Source organism: Passer montanus, unplaced genomic scaffold (genome assembly GCF_014805655.1).
Source record: "Passer montanus isolate IOZ18808 unplaced genomic scaffold, ASM1480565v1 scaffold74, whole genome shotgun sequence".
NCBI classification, from domain to species: Eukaryota; Metazoa; Chordata; class Aves; order Passeriformes; family Passeridae; genus Passer; species Passer montanus.
Window position 1 is genome coordinate 3665922 of NW_024372592.1, and position 24629 is coordinate 3690550.

At 43.0% G+C, this 24629-nt stretch overlaps 1 protein-coding gene across 3 annotated transcripts in view; it reads right to left on the reverse strand.

Moving 5' to 3' along the window:
- FAM107B (family with sequence similarity 107 member B) overlaps positions 1-22227 on the reverse strand; it is a 59617-nt gene extending 37390 nt beyond the window's left edge. Inside the window, exons 1-2 of one of the 3 annotated variants that reach the window (XM_039730926.1) lie at positions 22066-22198; positions 20036-20152 (exon numbers count right to left, since the gene is read on the reverse strand). The gene's annotated coding sequence lies outside the window, so the exon portion shown is untranslated. Of the gene's footprint in view, positions 1-1449; positions 1471-20035; positions 20153-22065 lie in introns of those variants that run through there. The other 2 variants (XM_039730929.1, XM_039730928.1) reach the window with 2 other exon arrangements.
- Between the last annotated feature and the right edge of the window lie 2402 nt (positions 22228-24629).

A 24629-nucleotide genomic window follows, 5' to 3' on the forward strand; every position in this document is an offset into this window, starting at 1 on the left:
GAAATCAGGGGCTTATAATGGAAATGCTGAGGTAAACCTTAGACACAGCATCAAGCTGCATGAAAACCCTGTCATGGTACTGGAAATAAAGTGCATTTAAAGCCTAAGAGGCTCTGTCATCACCATAAAATGCACACACTGCTGCTGCATGCTCTCAAACTTTATTAAATGGGCCCAGGCACAGCAGCAATGAAGTGCAGCCTTCCCTGACTTTGTGCAGTGCTTGGGCTCATTGCCACCCCCAGCTGGGACCACCTCCATGCTAACAAGGAAGGGGAAGAGAATGCACTAAATCTTAACTAAGTTTTGTGATCACAAAAAGAACAGAGGAACAAAATTAGCCTGAACAGAAGTCAGTGCTGGAGGGTCACTCCCACTGCCTGGCCAATATTCACTTTGCTGTTCTCTGCCCAGCATTAACACCTGCCCATTCCTCCAGCCCCGTGACTCTCGTTGTCATCTTCATTCCTCTGCTGTCACTGAACCAGCCTTCCTCTGGGGAAGGTCTGTCAGCTGCACTGAGCACTGGCCACTGTACTTAGCATAAAATTTGGGACTTTGAAATTAAGACAGTAAATCACCTCTATCCTCCATACATAAGAGACAAGTCCAGATATGACAAAGATCTAATGATGCTATTTTATTAAAAGACTAAAAGAAAACTGAAGAGAAGTGAATGAAACATAGCCTTAGTGAATATCTGAAAGTTAATAACTCTATATTAATAACCCCAATGAGGACTGCTGATAGAAAGACAAAAACCTCCAGGAATTTAACATAGGGTAAGTTTTATTAAAACAATTCTTCCACCTAAAGTGCTTTGGATTATTTAAGATTTATCTGACAGCAAGGAGACCTCATCGAACCAGGAAAATGCTGTAATAGCCTCTGATTAAGAAGCCATCAATTTACTTTGTGTTCACAGACTATGTAAGACACTGTAAAATGAAATAATAAAAAGCAGTAAAATAGAAGACATGATATGGCAAAAAACCCAAGTAGTAGCAAGAGGAAGGAAAAAAAATTATATTTTAAAGACAAACTACCTGCATGAACAGTTCTGAAATTGTAACTCCCAATATCCCTATCACATTACTGTGTGAGCTGCAGATGAAACAAAGCAATGAAGAATAACAGGGCCACCTTGTCTCTTTTGAAAGAAAACTTCCCCATCATGGAAAGCTAATAAAGAGAATAAAAGCAACAGGCAAGATAAAGAAAGCAGAGAATTACAAGTAATAGTATTGATTAAGTGGTTCCTTCTCTATTTATGGATATTTTTTCCAGAGGATATCTCAGAAGCATTTTATGCTTAACAGGCACTGCCACTGTACAAATGTTTTCTAAGCAAAAAGCCCTCACTTATTACCAAGGCAATAAATGGCTTCATGGCAGACAGTCCTATGAAGAATTCAAGAACCAAAATGAACAATGGATAAGAAAACTTACCCTCAGTGTAAACCCTTTGATGTTGAAAGAGTTTAATGGAAGGTGGGTGCTACAGATGATACGTTTTCATTTGGTAACCCTGGCTAAGTTGTCTGTCAGAGATCCTTGACTCCTCAGAAGAGAAGGTGTGTGTTACTGACTGAAAAGGCTTCAAAAGCTTCAACAAAACCAAAACAAAACCCTCAATTAAATACACAAGTCCTAGTCTCAGAGCCTTACTGAGACTGCTTCCTCCTTCTCCCCATTCCTTTCCCCTTCCCACTTCTGGTTTAAATTCTTACAATAATTATGTTTTGAATATTTCTCCCAAATGCAGTCTATTCCACAGACCAACTATAAAATCTGATTCAGCTAAGAAATTAAATCCCGCTGCTTAAACTACAAATTTTTAATCCATAATTAATATGTTAAAAAAAGTCTCTCTTTATTTTGCATAAATCGTTCTCCTCCTTCCCTAGTCTCCATGACAGAAAACGTTGTTTGCCAATATTTCACTTCATAATCTCATTACCAGCCTCTTCTTCCCTCTCTCATCAGTCAGATTTTGTATTCAGATAGAAATGTCTTAAGATACTGCCTGGTAGCACCCTGGAAGCAATCACATCCCGTTGGAATTGAAAACGTTATTTAGTCTACTGTGATTTTGTAAATATCAAATATTTGGATTAACAGTAAAGATGGTGGTGGTAGGGAAATTGTAACAGCTTTAGAAAGATGTAACGTACTTGGTACCCATTTCCTTCATTACTGAGCAAACAGGCTGCCCCTGGCAAAGGAGTGTCAGATGGCTCATAGTCTCTGTGCTGGAGGGAGCCAGCAAGCAGACTGTTAATGAAGTCCAAAGGGTACTGGAAAGGCACTGGGACAGGACTGGAAATCTCCTTTCAGAACCCAGAGCCTCACTGTGCAGCTGACCTACATTCTCCAACTCGGATTTGAAGGCCAAGCCAAAACATGCATAAATAAAATAATGGCTCAGTTTCAGTGGGATCTCCAAGCATCCCACACTGGTGAGAACAAGCCACCTCCTCCCATGTACTACTCCAGCACAAGCAACAGATGCTAAATATGATCCCAAATCATTCAGTTTTAACTTGCAAAAGGGTCTTTACACAGCAGACCATACTTTGCCAGAATCTTGTGTTAGGTTGCTATTTATTGACTCTAGTGGTGGTGAGAAATCCAAGGCTTTAAATGACCAACATAACCCTTGCCTTTGAAATCTAATTCAAACCAGTTTTATGACTTCCTTCTTATGAGTAATTCCCTCAATCCAGGCATCTATTAGATTTAAGAAAGAAGTCATAGCAAGCCTCAATTTTCAAACTAATTTTTACCCAGTGTAATCTTTCCTTAACAGACCACAAATTTTCTTCATGATCTGCACATCTAAATATCTTCTTGCATAGCCAGGGGCAATGTCTGTGTATGGAAAGCTTGCAGACTGTGAGTTTCACTGTTTTACATCAAGAGCAATGCACATGCAGGCTCAAAATAATGCCATGCCTCCATTTTTCTCTTCAGCTAAAAAGGATTCAACGAAGACATATGAGAGGAGAATGCACTGGTGTTGATTTGTATTCTAGATGTGAACAGATGCTAATAGATGAAAATGATTTAAGCAGAAATCTTGATTGATATTCTCTGCAGAAGGGTTGCTGTAACATGAGCCTTTTGTTTGCTGAAGAGGCAGATAAACTGCACCACTAATTAGTCACATATAACACACATTTACCCAAATTCTTCATTACCCATGGAAAATATACTCAGTTCTAATGTTCTACATGAACACACATTCAACTGATATTCCTATCAGCGTTGCATTAAGAGAGGTAGGTGAAGGCAGAGTAGATCCACAAAAGCATCAAAGCGAAACTGATTTTATTTACTTAGATAAAACCCCCCGAAGCAGGCTGGGCACAAAGTGGAACAGACATCTTGTTTATAGATAAAATTTATGAAAGTAATTATTATCTCAAGTTCAAAAATTGATTATTTTTGGTTCTGATTCCAGATTTTAGAACTACTAGAGCTGTCTTTTTCTATCTTAGTCACAGTCGTGACTTTTCATCACGTTCTCAGCTTTGGAGCAACTATTTATTGAATTAAAATAGCTAGTTGCAGAATTCATTGAATGTAATAAAAATCAAGAAAATACCTCTGAATTTGGAAGCCTACTGAGACATTTTGCTTGTTTCTAAAAAAAACTCTGGTTCTGACCTCTAAACCAGTAAATTTCAAGAGGCAATAAAGGGGGAAGCCTGAAGCTGCTTAGAACAGGGGAGGTAAGGAAAGTTGTTAGATTGAATTATTTCATTATGGTTAAACTACACATTTATTTAAAACTAATTTACAAGTAATATTTTTCACCATTACTTTTATGTATTTCTAGTCCAGTTTAAATTACTGTTTTGATCTGCAGAATCATAAAGACCTACCTCCATTTATACATTCAACAAGATACTTGGAAGTTACCATAACATGGACAAAGCAAGCCATTCCACCCTACAACAGGTTTATGCCAATCCTGAATTCTTAGCAAGCACCTGAGTCTTACCACCCCAACTGAGAATGTAAAGAACCCTCCCCTGACCTCACTCCTGTACCAAAATACAGCCAGGATTCCTGCATGGAGACAAAGGCACAAACCTAGTGGATTCTCCCATACATCTCCTGGTGCCAGCAGTTCAGCAGCAGAGCAAAGACCACAGTGGCACAGCTTCACCAGTCCCAGGTATCCAGAGCAGGATCAGAGTCACCTCAGCATTAGGTCTTGAAAAAGCCTCCAGGCTCTGCTCACCTGTATTTTTCTGGTCTGGAGAAGCGGAAAACAAAGGCCCCAAGAGCTAAAGTCTTCTTGCTACAGCTGAGCTACCTGCACCGGAGCAATGGATGCAGGTATAGGATGGCCCCTCTCTCCTGGCCACCTTTTATCCCCACCCTTACTGGCAACAAACAGAAACCACCTGGCTCCCTGTATCGGGTAGCACAAGCTGTCCTCATCACCCCACAGCAGCTGCCACCCACTCTCTTTACCATGTCCCTGCACCAGCCCTGCTCTGTCCCCAGGGTGTGAGGGACACACAGCTCTGGCTTGGGAGATTTCAGTGCCTAGAGCAGTCCTTCACAGAGAGGTGGAACTGCCTTGTAATCTCAGCCTGTGTTGGCTCAAAAATACCAAGCAAACATTAGATAGTGCATTTGTGTGTACACATCTGGATACAAGGAGGCAAAGATGGTCAAAAAGATACAGCTGCCTAAGCGACTGCAGAGCTTTTGGCACAAAGGCAGGTGTGCCAGGGAGACACGGCAGAGGCTTGGCAAGCACAGCAGATGGACAGCCAAGACAGATTTGTTACAATGACAGCAAGCATTAGAGCACTGCAACAGAGAAACCTGAACTGGTTTAACTGGGTCCTTCTCCTTATAAAATAGTTATAAAAAGAAATGTGAGATTACAGGACCAGCTGGAACTGCTGTGCTAATAAAACACAGGAAACCATTGATCTCAATAATGTTGGCTGAATGCTTACAGAGGAACAAGTCTGCAGGGCTAAAATATCTTACTAGTTCTCATTAAATGTTTTTACATATGTACTGATCCCTGTGAAAGTCAAACACAGCAAGTGGAGAGAATCCACACCCAAATGATTCTGCAGTGATAGTGGGTTTGCTGAAATTCTGACTGCAGAAGATAGCAAAGGTTTTCCTGCATAAATGCAAGACTGGTATCTTTAAAAAGCTGTCCACACCCTGCCATAGTAACTTTGTTTCACCCATCTCAAAAAAAACCCCGAAAAGCAATACAGGGAGATCATGGAAAAAACTCAGAAGTACCAACAATTTATTTTTTTCTTCACATGACTGACTCTGTAACTTAGATCCTCTTGAACTTAAGCATAGCTAACAGGTTAGCCAATAGCACAGAAACCCAAAAAGCAAAACTAGAACACAGAAGGAGAGATGGAATTTACTTAATAAGGTCAACAATAGATCCTGGCACATATTTGCCTCAGGAAAAAAAATTCAGAAATTGAAAAGACACATACAACAGCTTTTGTAAATACGGGCTGATACTCACACACCACTACTCAGCATAACATGCAAAAATTCACCCTTGTCTCATGAGCTGAGACACACACACACACCCAAAGTCATTCATTTATGGCAGCTTTTGCCAGAAGCAGCCAGAAGTTTTCCTTTACGTCCACAGCTGATGAAGTACTATGGCATAGGTACCTACCCTATTGTGTCTGAATTCTCCTGGGTCTTGAAATGATCCACACATCCTACTTGGAGCTGGAGTAGAATGGATGGCTAACTCATTTCACAAAGAGTTTGGTTATACATCTCCCTTGATGAAAAATTTAAATTGTTCAGCTAAGAAGCAGTGTCTTTTTACCCCAAGACACTACTCCAGCAGGAGCTCAGTAAATAATGAGAAAGAAAACCAGGGAAAGGAATCAAAGCATTTTGTAACTAGAACAGAAAGGGTTTGGGGTTTGTTTTCACTAAGTTCAAACAGAAGAGGTTTTATGACTCAAGTAAAAGGAGGGTGAAAGGGTTTTGAGAAGGAAGGGTTCCATTAAACAGACCTGAACTGAAGGTTCAACAGTAATTTGAGCTCTGTATGAGCTCACTTTTTGCTGTGCCACTCTCAGCAGTGAAGCAAAAATTTCACAAAACACAGGAGGGAGCTGATGACAGATGAGAGGGCAAGAGGCAAGGCAAGGCCAGCTCAGAAATAGTTACTTGCACTGTATTACAGCCTGCCACGACAGAACCTTTCCCACATTTTTAAAGTTGCAAATGTAAACACCACTTAAAAGGAAATTTACATGAATGGTGAACCAGAGAATGAAAAAAATGGGCTGGAAGAAAACAATGAGTTTTCCTGTGCTCCAAAGAGCAACCTGGGAAGTCCTGGCTCTCAACAGATAATAATGGTTACCAGGGCTCTCCATTTGTAAGGAGTGGGATTTCAGGATGTTTTCTTTCCCCCACCCTTTGCAGGCTGTCAGGCCAGGCTGCTATCAGCTGTGGCAAGCCCCACTCAGGGACAAGGAGATGATGTAAGGCAGCTCAGGAGAGCTCATGGGCAGAAAGCTCAACCACTTTTGGGGTCTGGCAGAGACACCCTGGCTTAGGGGGTCATCCTTTTCACCTGCATTTAAGTCAGCTCTGATTCATGGCAGAATAATAATTTTGATGGTGAAAAGCAGCTACTAAAAATATTTTCTTGCAACAACACTGGCAAGAAAAGAGACTGTCTGACAGTATCTGCAATTAATGGGAAACGGGCAATCAAGGAGCCGATGTGGGGAGGCTCAGTGGTGGGTAATGCTGCCTGAGGTCACCCCTGTCTGCCAGCACCTGCACTGCACAAGGCCACCAGGGCACAGTGCAACCAGCTCCTGCAGCAGTGATGCAGGTGACCTTTTGGAAAGAGGGGCCCAGAATCTCGCAGCACCAACCCACAGGAGGGTAACTGGGGGAAGAGTCACACCAAACCTGCAGCTGACGGAGTCCCAGCTTCCTGCCTGGTGCCAGGGCTGCCCTTCCAATGGTGTGGATGCTGTCCCTGCATTCTCCCCTCCTGTGGCACACACAGGATGGCACCCAGGGACTGCTGGGCTCTGGAAAAACACACTGACATGTGGTTTGCCTGATGGGGCTCTAACAAGACACCACTTCATCGTGGGCAGCATGGCACGTCTCCCTTCTGACAGCTCAATATTTGATCCACAGATCTGCATCTAATCAGCTCAGTGTTAGGATGCACAGTTAAACCCCATTTATTGTCTGAGCCTGAAGATTAGAGACAAAAACCAGAAGATTTAGGAATAAAAAGTAAAGCAAGGCAGTCAGAGTTGTTTTCCTGCTCATTACATGTGACTGTAAATGCAGCCGAAGGATATCCACTTGCAGGCAAAACTGATACTGGTTCAATCCCTTCTGGACAGGTGAGCATTGTTACTGGTCTCCAGCAGGAGAACTTGGGAATTATTAAAAACCTCACAGAAGTTTAGAGTAGGGAGGCTCATTCCCCCTAGGGGAGGCAAGATGAGTCACACCATCTGCAGTGGTAGCCCAGCTGCCCAATTCCTGCTCAGACAGTTTAAATCCTGACTGAGTGGTGAACAGCACTTGCAGCAAGACAGCACATCAAGAGAAACCAGGTTAGTGGCACAGGAGGAGGCAAGGCACAGCCCTTGCTGAACAGGAGCTCTCCTCTCCCAGGATTTCTGCAGGTGGAATCCCTCATCCTGCAGCAAATCCAGACGATGCTGGAAGTGTTCAAAGCCACACTGGATGGGGCACTGACCAAACCTGCTCCAGTGGGAGGTGTCCCTGCCCATGGCAGGGGCTTGCAAGTAGATAATCTTTAAAGTCCCTTCCAACCCAAACTCTTCTGTGATGCTACAAACCCTGGGCAGACCCAGGAGTCCTGCTATGGGACTCACACTTTGCATACATGAAGGCAATTTTACATATGGATTGGATTGATAAAGGCAACTCTTCAGCATGTCAGTGCAAACATGCAAATTTAGGAAAATGCATAACTTGAATAACCAAGTTTTCTTTGTATATTGAGACTTGTCAGCCAATTATTCTTCAGGCTTTACTGTAAATGGAAACGTAAGTATTTTTGATAACCAGTAATAATGACTTAGGAGAATCTCTCTGATTTTTATATATCACATGGGCAAGAAGCCAGACAGAGCATTTAGTTAATTAAAGTTTTATTGATAGCAGCAAGTAGTGCATTTCTCACATCCTTCTTTGTTCCTCCCCTAAAGAATGTGACCCTCACCTTCCTTCATGTACAAAGAAAATAAGAAAAAATAACTGTTACTTCCTTGAAGAGCCAAGTAAAAAAGCTACCACAAAAATAAATAAATAGCAACCAAGTTCATCATTCAACAGAGCCATACCCACAGAAAGACTAACTTGCAGATGAAATAGGAAAGAACATTGCCTGGGCTCTTAAAAAGAAACTAGATAGATTTCACATTTAAAAAAAAAAAGTCAGGAAGTAGGAAAAAATAATGAGATCCTTATACTCTGTAAGTTGGCCAAATGTATCAACCCTTGTTGTATTTGGTTTTCATGTGTTACTCACTAGGCATGTTCATGCACTGGAAGAAAACCAGATAAAACATGTGGTTATTGGCCCATGGAGATATCACAGCTAGAATGCAAGCTCAGGTCTGCAGCAGCTTTCCTTAATAAGTATTCTCTGTTTAGGGAAAGATTGATCCTACATGATGTGACAGCCACTGATACAAATAAATTGCTTTATGATATGATCTGTGAGCAGCAAACATACATTCAGTGGGCTTACTGAGTTCCATACTAGCGTGTCTAAGTTTCCACTTCCTGTAGAATCAACTTTTATCTCCTCTGTGATACAACCCAGCAGTATGTTGAAATCAATGCTTAGTCTTTCAACCTAAAGGCCTGCAGCCAGTTTACAGCTACCTAATTTGAAATAACAGGAGTTTCCGATCCATTCCCATTTTCAAGCCTTTGTGATGCACATGTCACTGAATTGCAGGAATAGCTCATGCAGTTACAGAAAGCTTCTAGAAGGAAGTGATAAATGAATAATACCCTTTACAGCTGTAACCAAATTACATGGCTGAAGCACACTGCGTTTTTTCCCCACCTCCAGCTTTACAAAATTTCACGTGGTTCACTGTTCAGAAAGAACAAAATCTTTATCTACTGTTCCCCACTTGCTACCCACAAACTGCCAGTGAAATAACGCTGAAGGAAATCGGCGTGGTTTGCTTGCACAACAGCCTTTCTAAAGAGAGAGCAACCATGTAGTAAAGCATTTACACACAAGTAGGACAACTCCAGGATGCCATTCTGATGCCCACATCTTAATGAAGTCAGTATGGCTCTAGCAAAACCAGAGCCACCACAGGGAGTTCCCTGGGTACAAAGCAAGGCTGCAAAAACACATTCAGGGAATTGTTCCATAACCAAGAAGCAAATAGAGGGCCAGGTCAGGAATTTATGTTAAACAACCTTCTTAGATTTCTTGTATGATAACAGAAGTGTGCATATGCAACCTGCCCCACAACTTTTGGCCAGTATCAGCCACATTTTTAAGAGGTTTGAAGCCTCCATGAAATTCCCTAAAATTTATATAAACTGGTGACTGAGCAATGAAAGGTGCCAGGAGTCCAGGCTCTGACAAGCTTCAGCCCAGTGCTGCCAGACAACAATTTCAAGTAACAGCCTTTGGCAGAATGTTAAAAACAATAACAAATAAACTAAGAATATGAATCAACAGGAAATGAATTGTCAGAAAAACAAAACCAAGGTTTATGGAAGACAAAACTGGAGGATCACCACACTGACCACATGTGAACTGTATGACAACATTTATGCAACACAGAAAAGGTCAAGTTTGTGATGATGGAGTGAAAGATTGACAGAAGCTTATCTCATGCAGCTCAGATAGAAAGTGTAAAATACATATGGTACAAACAGATATACCTTTTTTTCTGTTATCTCATATTTCACTTTCTTTACAATCTAATGTTACAGTCTGACCCATTTTCTTTCAAAATTTATCAAACATGATGAAAGGATCAACTCTAATGGACCTACCTGCTTCATTCTTTCTTAAAGCAGGCATCCTGTAAGATAGTTCTGGCTTCTGGGGCACATTTAAGGGAAAAAAAAACCAACCAAACAAAAAACAACAAAAATACACACACAAAAAACTCATAAAACAAAACCAGAATTTTTCAAGAACCACTTCCAGTCATTTTACAAACTTCCTGTTGTTAATTACAGAATTGGCATCTAAAATCTAAAGCATCTTGCACTTTAGGGGAAAAAACCCCAACTCACCAACCTTTAAAAAATTGCCATATATGGATATATGGGAGGAAACTGTAACAATGGCGCAATGAGAATAAACCCAGTTCAATCCTCCAAACCTAGATTAAATTATAAAACCCAGGCAAAGGTAAAGAAAGCCCTTCTAAGAATGCCCTATAGCTCCTTTTAAGAACTTCAAAGTAATAACACTTAAATTTAGTCTAGGCTCTCAGTGTCCCAAACTTGAATGATTCAAGCTTTTCAGCTTCCATTCAACCACTCTTCATTCAACAGTTTGTTTACAGAAAGATATTTAAATTGTTCTAAAGAGCACCACAGCTCACTGTAGAACCTTTTGATTCTCTAGCAGGCACTATCACTTATTTACTTTAGGTTTTCCATTATTCAAGTGCTGGCTGGTGCACATTCAAATGAATCACAAACACCAGAACAAACAAGACAGCTCAGGCAAAGGAATGCAATTCAAACAACATCCAGTACAGAAGATATTTAGAAGCTCAGGAAACTAGGAAATGTTTGGTCTGCTTTTAACTTAGCATGTTTAGGAAAAAAAAAAGTCATTACGAAAGTCTGAAATTGCTTAAAGTTATACAGAAATGCCACTAAAAACTCCCTATCTCTCAATTTTCACCAGTATCACAAAGGCATTTACCAAAACCACTGCAATGAATTCTTTCCAAAATTCCTTCCAAATTAATGTCCAGAAAAAGGAGAGAAATCCCAAACCCTGCTACAGAACTACACTGTTCTTCCAAAATGCACAAACACTGGAGGGGTGCAGTGCCCATGTCTGTGCTGTCACCTCCAGGTCATGCAAGTCAGAGAAATAAGAATTGTGCTTGGCAATCCACTGTCCTTTCCATTAAAAAAATAAAGATCATGGATGGCCCCTGCTTCAGGGAACTTACCAAAAGCCCAAAAAATAAAAAAAATTCTGCTAGGTTCAGTCAAAACTGCAATGAAAATTAACATTTGACCAAGACAGAGAAAAAACTGACATTTATTGAAGCTGCAATTGATGACATCCCATAAAATGATGCCAATTACTTGTCTCTGAGTCAGCTCCATTCCCACATTTAGTACAAGTGCTCTGGCTGACTCACACCAACCATCTACCTGGGAGATTAGTACAAGAAATTTCAAGCATGATTTTGCTGCAGCTTTTCATGATGAAGTTTAAATTTGCCTGGTTCTCTTCAACTGAATTCAAATTATTTGAAAATTTAATTTAAATTCCAGTCTGTCTTTAGGAATTTTCTCAGAAGCAACAAGCTTAATGGGGATAATGCTAGATACACAAAATTGGCAAGTAAAGAAGTGATCTGGTCTAAACAGATTCTGTTTTCAGTGAGAAACAGCTTTTCAGGCTGCTTTTTTTGCCTAAAGGCATTTATGGGAAGATGATTTGTATATTGGGGTAGTGAGTTTATGCTTGAAATATAAAGTTTATATTATCTTTTCATTATGCTTCTATTTGCAGTGTTTCATCTTGTTTGTTCTCTCAGTTCAAAGTCCCAAGTTCACATTCTATCCTTGCATTAATTAGTTATAGCTTTAGGCAAGTCAATTCAGCCTTTGTTTCTTAATGTGTAAAAGAAGGACAATAACAAATATTTATGTACTTTAAATAGATATTGGAAAGATGTGTTTACCCTGACACAGTTTTTAAAATACACCATTTTATAAAATTCTGTGCAAAAATTACCCAGTTAACTGGAATGGTTGTAATTTTAGTAAATGGCTAGTGGAACTCCCTATCCTTTCCTTCCTCAAGGAGACCATTTCTTACAGTTCTTGAAAAGCCTCCCATGTAGCCAACCATGCCACCCTGAGCTGAGTTCATGGCATCCTAACTATGACAGTCTAAAAAAAATTTTTTTAAAAAGGAAAAGAAAGAATGCATTGATTACAGAGACATTTAATCTTAGGAATCTGAATGACTGAATCGTACAGTACAGATTTTTTTTCCATTCCTCTCCTGGGGGAAAATACAGAGGAGTAAGAGCTCCTTATGTCATTGCTTTTACAGCAATAAGTTTTTTGTGATATTCAATGTTTTGTTGACTGGTGTCTGTAATCTGGACCTTTCTAAATCCAATCTTCACCCGACTTCCTCGCACGTGAAACATCTGCACTTACAAAATAAATTAACTACATCTGTGTCTGTTTTACCAGTCAGTTAATCAGCTTCCTATTAGGGGGAAAAGTACCCTAAACCAAAATGAGATTCTGGAAATAAAATAAAGATGAACCTCAAGCCTTGTGAATCATCAGATCTAAGCAGGAAATCAGCTGAGGCTTCTTCATCATTAGAGATAAAACAGGAATAAATACTACTGGCTCAAACTTTAATTCTTAATTCTACTAGTGCTGATGTTACTAGCAATAAAGAGATTAAGATCCAATACTAAAATGGGAGGAAGGGGTTGGAACAATCCCTTAGAGCAGTCATTTAACAAAGCACCACTTTATCAATGCATGCCATGCCAAATTTGATTTATTACTCCAATTTCAGTGTTGGAAGGCATAAAGTCTTTGAAAGCACACACTCCTTTACTTTAAAGCTCATTCTAAACTCTCGCCTTTTAGTGCACATATCAGGCATTACACATGCAGCACTCTCTGTATGGCACCAGATGCTGTCAGTCAAAAGAATTAAGCATCAAAACAAAACCTTCCATCAATACAAAAACAAATCCACAGGAGAGTAGAACAGGTGACATCACTTGTTCTCCAGCAACCAGTCACCTTTTTCTTTCATAATTCCGTGGTGGGGAATGAAAACTTAAATGCTTTGGAAAACAACTTTGCTGGAAGCTGATATGAGGATCCTTCAGCAATTAAGAATTTTGTACACCAGACACTGAGATCTTAATTAGCAATATAAACCTGTGCATCCTTCTGGGGCAAGGGTGTTGTACATCACACACTGAGGCCACCTCAACCTCAGCACCACAAACAGGAGCCTCTCCCTGGCAGCTGCTGCCTGCACTCATCCCGTGCTAGCAACACTGGGACAGCTTTGGGAGAAGGAAGAACTACTCAGCCACAGGAAATCATGGCAGTGGATTAGGAAGAGACTAGACAGACACAGGAATTACAACTTGAGAAAAAAATGTAGTTACTTAGGTATCCATATGGCCCACTGCCACAACATTCAGGAAGTCCCCCAGGACTTAAATACTTGCCCATCCTGAAGTTCTTCTCCCAGTTCCTTTAAAAAGATATCCCAGTATCACTGACCTGCCTGACCCTGACTGCATTTTGAGCTCGCCCCCAGTTTTAGTCATCTGCTCTAAAATTGCAAAGTTAAAGTTACAGTTTTGGAAATTTTCTGGAACAAAGTACTGGTCTAACTTGTATTAAGCCCTGTTTTTTTTTCTGAAAATTAGATTTAATATATAGACCCGTGTTTCTCCTCCCTGCAGTATTTTTGGCTGAAGCTGGCAAATGGATTACATTTAGCTAAAGGAATACATTGTCTTGGATGTGTTGATCCTATTAGTTACCTGGAAATAGGTACCAAGGTTGAGGAAATACTTTTTTAGTGCTTCTATAGAGAAAAAGTAGGTCCAGAAAAGCCGAAAATTATGTAGAACCCTCTGGAGCAGCTTACAGTGCTAAAATTTCTTCCTGTAGTGCAATAAACATGAGCAATGAAGCAGCTTTATTCAGATACATAATGCTACAGTGGAAGTTTAAGTAAAAGTCTGTCTCTCCATCAAAGCAGGTGTATTCATTGCAAGAATTTTTTTTCCACTTCAACCCTAACACCAACATGCTTCACTTTTTTCTGTCTCTAATATCCACTCACAGGCCCTTACTTAACCTGTAAGTTCTTCAGGGCAGAGACTGTCTCTTTATGACAGTGATAAGTGGGAAGGACCCTCAGGCCACTGGAAAACAAAACAATAGTTGGCAAACTTACTTTCTGACTTCTTGTGCTAACTTGTCCTCAAATCCTCAAGCAGGGTAATTTATGTCATTTTGCTTACATGCTACACTGAAAAAGACCCCAACCAACAAACCAAAACCAAAGCAGTCATTGCATGTTCAGTAAGTTAGATTTATAGAGGAAACTTTGATGAACTGCACTTCTGCCCAATTAGGAAAAGGATGTAGAATATAACATGGCCAGGTGATGCCTCTAACCTTTCCCTTTTTGTGCCCAGATGAGTCAGTCATTAACTGTAGACAAAGCAAGACAGGCCCAAGAACTCAGACTGGAGTTCCCCCAAAAGAGAGTTTTGATACAATGGCACCTGTAACACTGCTTTGACTTTTTAACTAAATCCTCCACCTAAGACTCACAGGCACAGACATTCACAAACTCCACTCTTCAGAACAAGCTTCAAGGTTGGCTTTCTAGTTGCTATACCTCAAATAATGTTTTTGAAATCTTTTCATCAGGATTTAGTTTCACACCAAGAGATAAATGCTTTCTGCTCTTCAGAGACATTATTTTCTTGAATTCCAAAGTTTGTTTTCAATGTACTTTTTGAAAAAGGAAAAACATATTGGCTCATATTTTTTGTAAGAAGTTTATGACCTGTTCAGCCTTCCTGTACTTGAAAGAACAAACAGATAAATAGGGAGTAATGAGCAGGCTAACATTGCCTTTGGAGAGTCACTGGCTCCCACAGTTGCCATCTGTGGCAACAAACCACTCACAGACAAGCCTTGCACAGCCAGGGCTCCCTTCCAGAACACACCAGACTCCCTGTGCCTGAACACTTCTGATCAGGTACTGTGTCACTGGCTGCTCACTGTGACACAGGACACAGGAGAATGGTGGGACAGTGCCAAGGCAAGCCACGCTCACCTTCCAAAGGTCACCTCTTCACGTGGCAAAGCCCACTGCCCACACCCTCAACAGCCTGGGTACAACCCCCAGCACTTGTTTGCTTCTGCATGTTAAACAGGGATGGGCTCAAATGTACTTGAGGCTTGGAAGAAAAAATTGGTTTACTTTTAGATACCAAAAGAATCCCAGACAATGAAAATAGCAAAGCTACCATGATTCTTTCCCTATCCTTTCCTCCACTCCCATCCAATCTTGTGTACAAATTTCTGACAGACTGTTTCGAGGGAACAGCAGTCATGTGCCAGGTATTATGAGAGTTAAACAAGTGTATTACAGCTTGCCTGATATGTCATAGATCTTCTTCAAGGACAAGTAACCTTTAAAAGCTCTAGGATGAAAAAAACCCCTAAGCACAGAACCATGAAAGAAATCATAACCCAATCAAACTCCTCCTCTCTATTATTTCCAAAAATAAACTCAACAAATCCCAGTGGCTTCAGATGAAAATTGGTTTTCTTCTTCCACCAGCAGCCAAGCCCCAAACTGCATCTCAGCATGAGACCAGGCACCCACTCTTCCTTGAAGGGCACCAAGGAGCTCAACCACTGCAGCAAGCCTGAAGGACATGGCAGCCATGCAGTGAGACATTCAGCAAGTCATCTTTGTCCCCAGTGACACTTCAGAGGAAACTGAGGTAGCAGAGACATATTTCAGTGAAATAGCAGAGCAGTGCACATCTTCGAAGGGCTGCTCAGCAAGTCACCCTGCCAGGAAGAGGAAAGTTTACTTTGCCTTAAACTCCTCACTCTTCAGAGGCACTAAACAGTAAGGCTGTACCTTCTAACATGCAAAGCTATTCCAGACCATTCACTCTGAGCCCTGTCCCTAAGTGCTCCAGTCAGCTAGAGGTGCACTTCACCCAGCTGACAGCATAAACTCCAGCTTCCCTGAAATCTTTTCAGCCTGTTTAGAAGCATCCAGCACAGGCACTGGCCTAGATTAGGAATGCAGTTATACACACACGAATGATCTTGACCCACTTCTCGCCGCATCGTCCTGGCTACTCAGAGCTGTGAACTCTATTTATTATTAGCACCAGAACAAAAAACAGCCTGTGTATGTACATGAGGTCTGACAAATGCCCACTCTCTGCACAGGCAAGGAATGAAAGGAATTGTTCTATTATTTGCCATCATCATCCTCCTCTCGCCAGCCCACTGAATGCCATGGCTGTTGAAATACCTTTGATGGGCAGTGCCTGACTCCCCTTCAGGGCAGGCTCTGCTGACCTGGTGAGGAAGTTTGCACCAGTGGGCACAAACATGGTGAGCTGGACATCCTGCAAGGGGCACAGGAGAACTCTAAATAATAAAGTAAGGAAAAGAAGCTCAAAGTGAGTTCCCCTTTATAGCGTAACACTTTCAAGACTGGGTTTCTCCTGCCTAAAATATGCTATACTATAAAGCAGAGGGACTGCTTCACATGAAGCCAAACACGAGGGCAGTTTCTCCTTCAGAAGCATTCCTGGTTTCAGCTCCATAGCTTACAAGAAAGGTAAGTAATTCCCCAGTACAAGGTAAAACACAAGATCCATCCCACCACAACAAGCAACAAGGTTGTTCTCCAGGATATCAAAATACCCCTCACAGCAGCAGAACTTTTCATGCTTTGTCATCACAAGTTCCCTACAGGACTCTAATCCAGCTCATGCAGAGAGGCTGTAAATGTAAATGGCTGAGATTTGCTAAAGAACAGCACAGAGGTTTTACAGTTCATCCTAAAAGCACACGTGCTGCCAAAAATTGCAGTAAAAATGTAAAAATGAAGAAATTGAGCTCATCTAAATGAAAGAGATTTGTCCCACTGCTCCTAAATGACCACACTGTTTCTTTCTTGATGAGGAGCATGTATGTGCACAAAAGGCAACCTTCTGCCTTTATGATGTCAAAGACATTTTAAAAATGTAAGCAAATCCAGGAGTTTTGCTTCTAGGATAAATAAAGCTAAACAAGGCAAAGGTTATTGCATTTGTGCTCCCTGTTGATACCATAAAACTAGGATTCTTGTCCCAGCTAAGCAAGCTGAAGACCTGCTAAAGACTCAGTAAACTCCATTGCACAGTAGATTTGTGTTACAAGCAAACTGCACCAAGTCACCACAAAACGTGCCCTTTCAGCTACACACCCAGGCTAAACCTGCTGAGGAAATACTGATTTCAAAAGTTATTTTAAAATGTGACACAGACCAGAAGAAAGCACTACCCACAAATGCTCCAAAGTCTTTGCAATTTATTTTTTTATAGACACAGCTTGGAAACACTGTTCTCCCACCTGTGAGAGTCTCACCCTTCATTGCACAAAACTTACAGCACTGGCCTAAGCACAAGAAGCAGGCTGTCAGCACAAAAGTTGTTTTGAAACCAAAGTGACAAACAGGACTGACTTCATAATTATAACCATCAAGCACCAAACACAGCACTGTAAAGAAAAGCATTACTTAAGTTTTCCCAAAGTGACAGAGCACAGGGTAGCAGGTAAGCTCCCGTGCTTCGAGTTACACAGAAAAGGGAAGAAAAGACCACATCCTTCCTTTTTTTGCAGACACCTGCAAAAAACCACTCCCTGCTCATATAGCCCCGCAAGATTTCTGCCACAGGAGAACTGCCACAGGCCACTCCCTGCTGTCATGCAACACCCACAGCCCTTCACACCAGCAAACCAAAGCAGAAAAGCAGCCAGGTGAGAAGAGCAGCTACGTGAGTGTCTGTGCATATCACAATGAAGAGCAGCCACCCGTTTAGAAAAGAGTTGGTTTTTTTAAAAAAAAAGCACAAGCCTGGTCTCAGAGTGGGGATCTGCACTCAAACCACCCTGCTCCTGGGGTCACAGAAGGACGGTCTGGTCTTGCCTTGACCCACCTGGCTCTGCAAAGTCTCCTCTGCCCTTCTGCTGGCACCTGCTCACACACAACTGTACAGTGGGACAGCTGAAGGACCTCCCCAAAGACTCAGCTAGAGACCCATCTGTAAAAACAGCACCCACTACTTGAAGGCAGGCATAGAAAGGAGAAGAAAAAGGTCCCTTTCCTTTTTCTCTTCTCTCCTGTATATGCTGACTCTCTTTGTTTAAGTACTTATCACTACAAAATCCTTGTGTTTTCCACAGTCTAACAAAGACCAGCATGGCTGTGATAGAAGAGCAGTCAACCACCGAGTACATCACAGCCAGGTAACCCAACCAGTTTTCACACTGTGCCTCTTCTCTTCTCCCACTCCTTCTGGCAGGGGCAGTACTTTCAATTCACCTCTAGCCAACAGCTCAGGACACAGGAGTTCAAGTTCTTCCACTGCTACGCAGCTCCTGTGTGGTCACAGACAACTCATTTTCTTACTTGTGACCTATTCCCCATCTGCAAAGGGAAGGTGTCTTCCCCACAATTTGTGCCTTTTGGGCTGTGCCTCTTCTCCCACTCCTTCTGGCAGGGGCAGTACTTTCAATTCACCTCTAGCCAACAGCTCAGGACACAGGAGTTCAAGTTCTTCCACTGCTACGCAGCTCCTGTGTGGTCACAGACAACTCATTTTCTTACTTGTGACCTATTCCCCATCTGCAAAGGGAAGGTGTCTTCCCCACAATGGGAACACATGGTATTCCACTTCAGCCTGGCTTTAGAAGGATTAATATAGATGAAGCATTACAAGAGATAAACCTGGCAAGAACATGCAAGACATGGGAAGTGGAAGTATCACTGATAAACGCAGTTCTAAAGAGATAATTTATCTTTTTTGTAAAAATATGTTTTTCCTATTAAATTTGCAGCTTTATGTTCAGGTTAGCATGTGAAACTATTCTCTTTCCACATCTGAATCTTTCCACTGTTTTATGAACTGATAAACGTAGTTCTAAAGAGATAATTTATATTTTTTGTAAAAATATGTTTTCCTATTAAATTTGCAGCTTTATGTTCAGGTTAGCATGTGAAACTATTCTCTTTCCACATCTGAATCTTTCCACTGTTTTATGTCAAAACAAAACATCAAAACCCTGACTTACATGCCTTTTAAGTAAGCACAGAAGAGTTGCAGGCTCTTTGCAACATTACGTTGTACTGCAAACCATACTTCACTGATAGTGAAAAACATGCCAGGTCTGGCCAAAACAGAGCAAACTTTAGACTAATAACTGAGTTGAAGAAGCATTAAGCATTTTCTTCCCCTTCACAGTGAGGCTGGGCAGGTATCTTGCTCTTTGATACTGTGTCAGCACGGTATCAGCCCTGAGCTGTGCAGACAGGCTTTCTCTGGGTTCTTATGAGATGCAAATAGATCCAAAGCTGTACAGCACAGAGATGTCAGATACAAAATGCTCAGCAGAGGCTGAGCACTGAAACTGGCTCTGTTTGCAAGTACCACAGTCCAGAAGAGATTAAGAGCTGGCCACATGTATTTAATACTGTTAACCGCGTGCAAAGATAACATAGCTTTATTCAATAAAATGTTTTCTTTGAAACTTTGATAGAGCCAAAGCTCTGTTAGAGCCAATTACTTGTTAAACAGTTCCACTCTTCTTCCCACAGTTAGCAAACATGATAATTTCCTCCTCTTTCCCCCCATTTTTCCCTCTGCCCCAATTTTTAGGTAATTTCCCTGTCCTTACTGAAGTCATGAAGGAATGTTCTAAAAACCAGTTTCTCAATGCCCTGAGTATGGGCAGCTGTGTAAAAATTGAGATACTCCCCCACCCCCAGGCCAGTCTATCACTCTCTCTGAAGCCAGGCTGTTCCACTGTGTGACTCTGACAAACAATCTGCCACTTCAGCAAACACACTGAATCAGAAAGCCACCACACAAATCAGATTGTGAAGGAGAGGATGTGCAAGAAAGATCTCCCAACTGCAGCTGCCACAGAGCCCCTCACTTACCCAGTCGTGCAGGGCTGGTGCACAGTTCAACACAGTCTCAAAAGCTTTAAATGCCTGGAGGTGAACTGGACTTCAGAGAAACTTCTTAATTTTGAAGAGAGAAAAAAGATGCTAAGACTGGAAAAGAAGGAAGAGAATAAATTAAAGGATATGAGATCTGAAGTAGAAAGGAGAAAGCAAGCAGGAAAGTATTGTGAGGACCTGATGAGATGATTCTCCTAACTTTTGGGAAGCATCAGCATGCCATTTAAATTAACAATACTTAAGTGCTGAAGACAATATAGTGACACTACCCTTGAGCATTATGGACTCAGAAGTGACATGGAGAAAGCAAGCAGGAAAGTCCTCTCATCGTGAGGACCTGATGAGATGATTCTCCCACTTCTAACTTTTGGGAAGCATCAGCATGCCATTTAAATTAACAATACTTAAGTGCTGAAGACAATATAGTGACACTACCCTTGAGCATTATGGACTCAGAAGTGACATTTCACCTGCCAAAACCATCCCTGGAAAAACTCCACCATCATCAGTGGAACTACACCAAGCATGAAATTGGCCCACAGTTGCATTAAGACAAAAAAGGCTTTGTTTCAGGAGATATGGGACATTTCTGGTTCTTTATAATAAAGCTCAGCAAACAATTGTTTACTGTCCCTAAGCAAATATCCCTGACACCAAACAAGCAGCCATCACATTCACAGCACACACTGTCTGTCCATAGGAAAGCATCCATCAATAAAGCAACAGATTCCCAGGGTCCTGTTCATATCACAAGGAAATTAAAGACAGTTTAAATGCCTCCCAAATTGCCTACCAGATCCAAAAGCAATCATTCTCATTTTCAGCAACATCCTTCCACCCTCCTCTGCCAAGTCAAGGAAAGTTGAATGTCCTGACTGGTGCTAGAGGACTCAGCACACACAGATGTACCACAACGCTGAGCAGCTCCACTGCCAGAGTTACTCAACAATACTCCCACCACAAACTATACCCTGCCACCACACTGTGTGCACACAGAAACATCTTTTCCTCCTTTTGTTACATTTTTGTTTGGCCATGCGAATGCTCAAAGAAATCCCGCAAGTTCACATGTTTCTGCCTTTCTCTGGAGTTTGCCACAGGCATGCCCTGGGCTTACAGGGCCAGACTCTGCCCCAATGCCAGCCACGGCCGTACACCACATTTGCACAGTATCCATTTATGCCAGAACTCATTAAACTATGAAAAAATTCAGTGGCTGAAGCAAACAAGAAGTTCGGGCACACAGAGCTCCTGTACTGCACCCCTTCCCCTCATGCACCCCCACAACGTGGTTTTTTTGCAGTTTCCCTGGCCAGCTTCGCAGCCTCTCAACCCAATGCACAGGAAAACCTGGACACTTGAATTTCCAGGGTCCTTGAGGGAAAGTTTGACAGACCCAGCTGGGATCGGTGGGAGCACAGGAGAAGAACTCCTCGGGGCTTGTCCCGCTCCCAGCTTCCACTTGGTTTAAAGATCTCTAAGAAGTCATCCACTGTCCACACCAGAAGTTCAGCTGCTCTGCATGCTCGTTTTACAGAGCACCACGTATAGGAAATAAAATATTTATCATTTTTATTTGCTCTTCCAACTCCTCTTCCCGACCACCACCATCCACTCCCCCAGGGATCCCGCCATGCTATGGGGGGTGCTCCCACGGCTGCAAGAGGCACCCAAGGATCAAAGCTGCCCACAAGAACACCCGAACATCCCACAGGACACACCGAACCGGCTCCACGGCGGGCCGGGGACACCACGGGGGCGGCGGCACCGCCGGAGCCCCGCACACCCCGGGCACCCTCCTGCCTGCTCCCCCTTTAATTTATGCAGAGCCACGACGGACTCCCCGCGTTTCCCTTCGGGAAGGAAGGCGCGGGTGTCGCTCCAGCAGGGACCCGCCGCTCCCGCCTCTCTTCCCCGGGAGCCGCCGTCCCTCAGCCCCCCCGGGGCTGGGACATCCCGTCCCTCCGCGCCAGCGCCTTTGTGTGCGGAGCACACACAGAACCTACCTCGGCGGGGCGGCTCTGCCCGCCCGGCAGCGCGGCGGACGAGGGCAGGGGAAGCCGAGGAGGGACGGAGAGGAGCGGCCGCTGCCCGCCCGCCCGATGCCTCCGGAGTGTCCGCCCGGCCCCGCCACACGCGCGGAGCCGGCCCGGCCGCGCCTGAGGGGAGCGGCGGGGCGGGCCCGGCGCTGAGTCACCGCCGCGGCCGCCCCGCCGCCTCCTTTGTTGTCAAGCGTGGAAAAATCCGGGGTGGCGGGGATGGCTGGGGGGAAATCCCGAGAGAAACGGGGGAGAAACCGGGCCTGTGTGGCGGCCTGGGCCGGGAGCCACGGGATCAGCGCTGCCCCGGGAGGGACAACGCGCGTGGGGCAGCCGCGGGTGTTCTCAAACTCCTGCCGGGGCTCACCTTCGGGAGCCACCGCTCCTTCCAGGGAAAAGAATTTCCCAGCTGTGCCTGCCTGTAACTTTCCCAGCGGTTCCTTCCCGTATCCCGGAGCCCTGTCCCTGTGGATGCTCTCACCGTTCATTCTGTAGGAATTGAAGTCCCCATCCGAGTTTAAGGTCAGGAGGGCACGGCCCGCCAGCCAACACGTGTTCAGTGTACCCAAAATCTGTCTCCGAGCGAGCATTACACGATGGGGACATGAGAAAGGATCGGGGACACATCGGGCATAGCGTGCTCAGACTGGGGAATGAACCCAAACAAAGACATTTGGGGATGAAATGTATGTTTACGCTGGGGTACACACTTGGATTAAATAGGTTTCTTTTGTGCATTTATCACTGGGATTATTTTGCCTTTCTTCAAAACAGATGACGTGAATCACAGCACAGCGACTGCAGTCATCTCAGGGATGAAAAGCTTCAGCCTGATCTGGGGAGCTCAGTAATTTGAGGACCTAAACATTCAGCATCCCTTGGGCTGTGGAGACAGACCCTTCCCCTGCAAAACCCCCAGCCCCACAGGTCCCACAGGAAGAGTCCTGGGTGCTCAGTAGATGGTGCTATTTCCACCGAATTTATCCTAAATAACCCATTGCCCCAGGATGGGAAGGGCAGTGAGCGAGTTGGAGAAACAAGATTTCTGTGAATAAGGACTGAAATCCGGAGTGCTGGTATATACTAAAAGACTGCTCAGGTCTTTGTGTGCAGCTGTTCTTCCACTAGGAATAAAGGGCAGCCGGGTTGAAGCCTAGGAAATAGATGAAATTCAGGGCACCAGTGGCCATTGGCACATCTGGTTCAATTCAAGCCCGCTGCCAAGCACCTGCATACACAATCAGAGCTGTCCTGTGAACAGATGGAATGTTAAAAAATGCTAAAACTGCTCCAAAAGTCCCTTGTGACATGCCAATCTGGACAGCTGTTTGTGTTGTCCATGTTCACAGTGTCAGCCCTGGCAGTGGGCAGCCTCATTCCCCAGCACTCTTTTCTTTACAGGAGTGCTGTGAGATATAGTTGTTCTGTATGTGGTGCTCATGGACACTCATAAAAATTGATTCTTTTAAAATAAATATGGTAAAATGATGTGCCTGGATGAATGAGGCAGTATAAATATTGATTAGTTCGCTGGTCTGTGAGCAACCCTCTCTCTGAAGCATGGGAGGGAAAATAGTTTATGGCCAGAAAATTGTAAACAGCAACGAAATAAAATTAACTGCAAGGCCAGCAGAATGCTGGATTTTCCTATCTTTTGCATTCTTGACCTTACAGACCTCACCATATCATCTCTGTATGCAAACATTAACAATTTGTTTTCTAAAGACACTTTGTAGTAGCCCCGATCAAGATTTTTTATCTCTGTTGCCTTAGACACTGCACAGGCAGTTGTCCCTGCTCTGAAATCTGACACGTTACCTCAGTGTTTCCCAACACTTCCTCAGCTCAGACAGCAATTTTGTTGTGATATGTATGGTCTTCCTAGCAGGTCCTGCACATCCACACCTTTAAATGGAATGTAACACTTTTCTGAGGCAAAATTACCAAAAAACTCTGGGTCTCTTGCCACGGCTTGTCAAAGGAGCACGGGCATTTCTCATAGTGTTTTGTTCCAGAGTTACATTCAGTTTAAGTGTATGGTTATGGAGCATCATTGGCAGATGTAGACGTAACAAAATCCACATACATATAGAATTATCTTTTGCTTTGTGAAATTACTGTAATGCTGTGCAGCCCCTAAGCTGCCATGGCTGTATCCAGACCTGGATTGCTGGACAGAAGCATGAAAGGGGAGGATTTGTGAGGGGCAGATTTGAAGGGACTCACCAAGGACACACCTGAAGAGCAGCACTGGCTGAGATCAACCTGTTGTTGTCTTGTCTTAATTCCTCATAAAAGACAGTGGTGAAATGATAGTTCTGAGTCAAAGATCTCACGAGCAATTTAAGGGATAATTTGAGTCATCACACTGCGTGGCTTTGGTGCAAGAGCTGCCTGGTACCTCAGACCCCTGGCAGAGGAATGAGTCAGCCCAGCTCAGCTGCAGCCCCTGAGAGAGGAACAGATCAGTGGTCAGCATTGTATCCCATCTGTGAGCCACTCAGATTCCTGGAATTCCTCTTCTTTCTTTA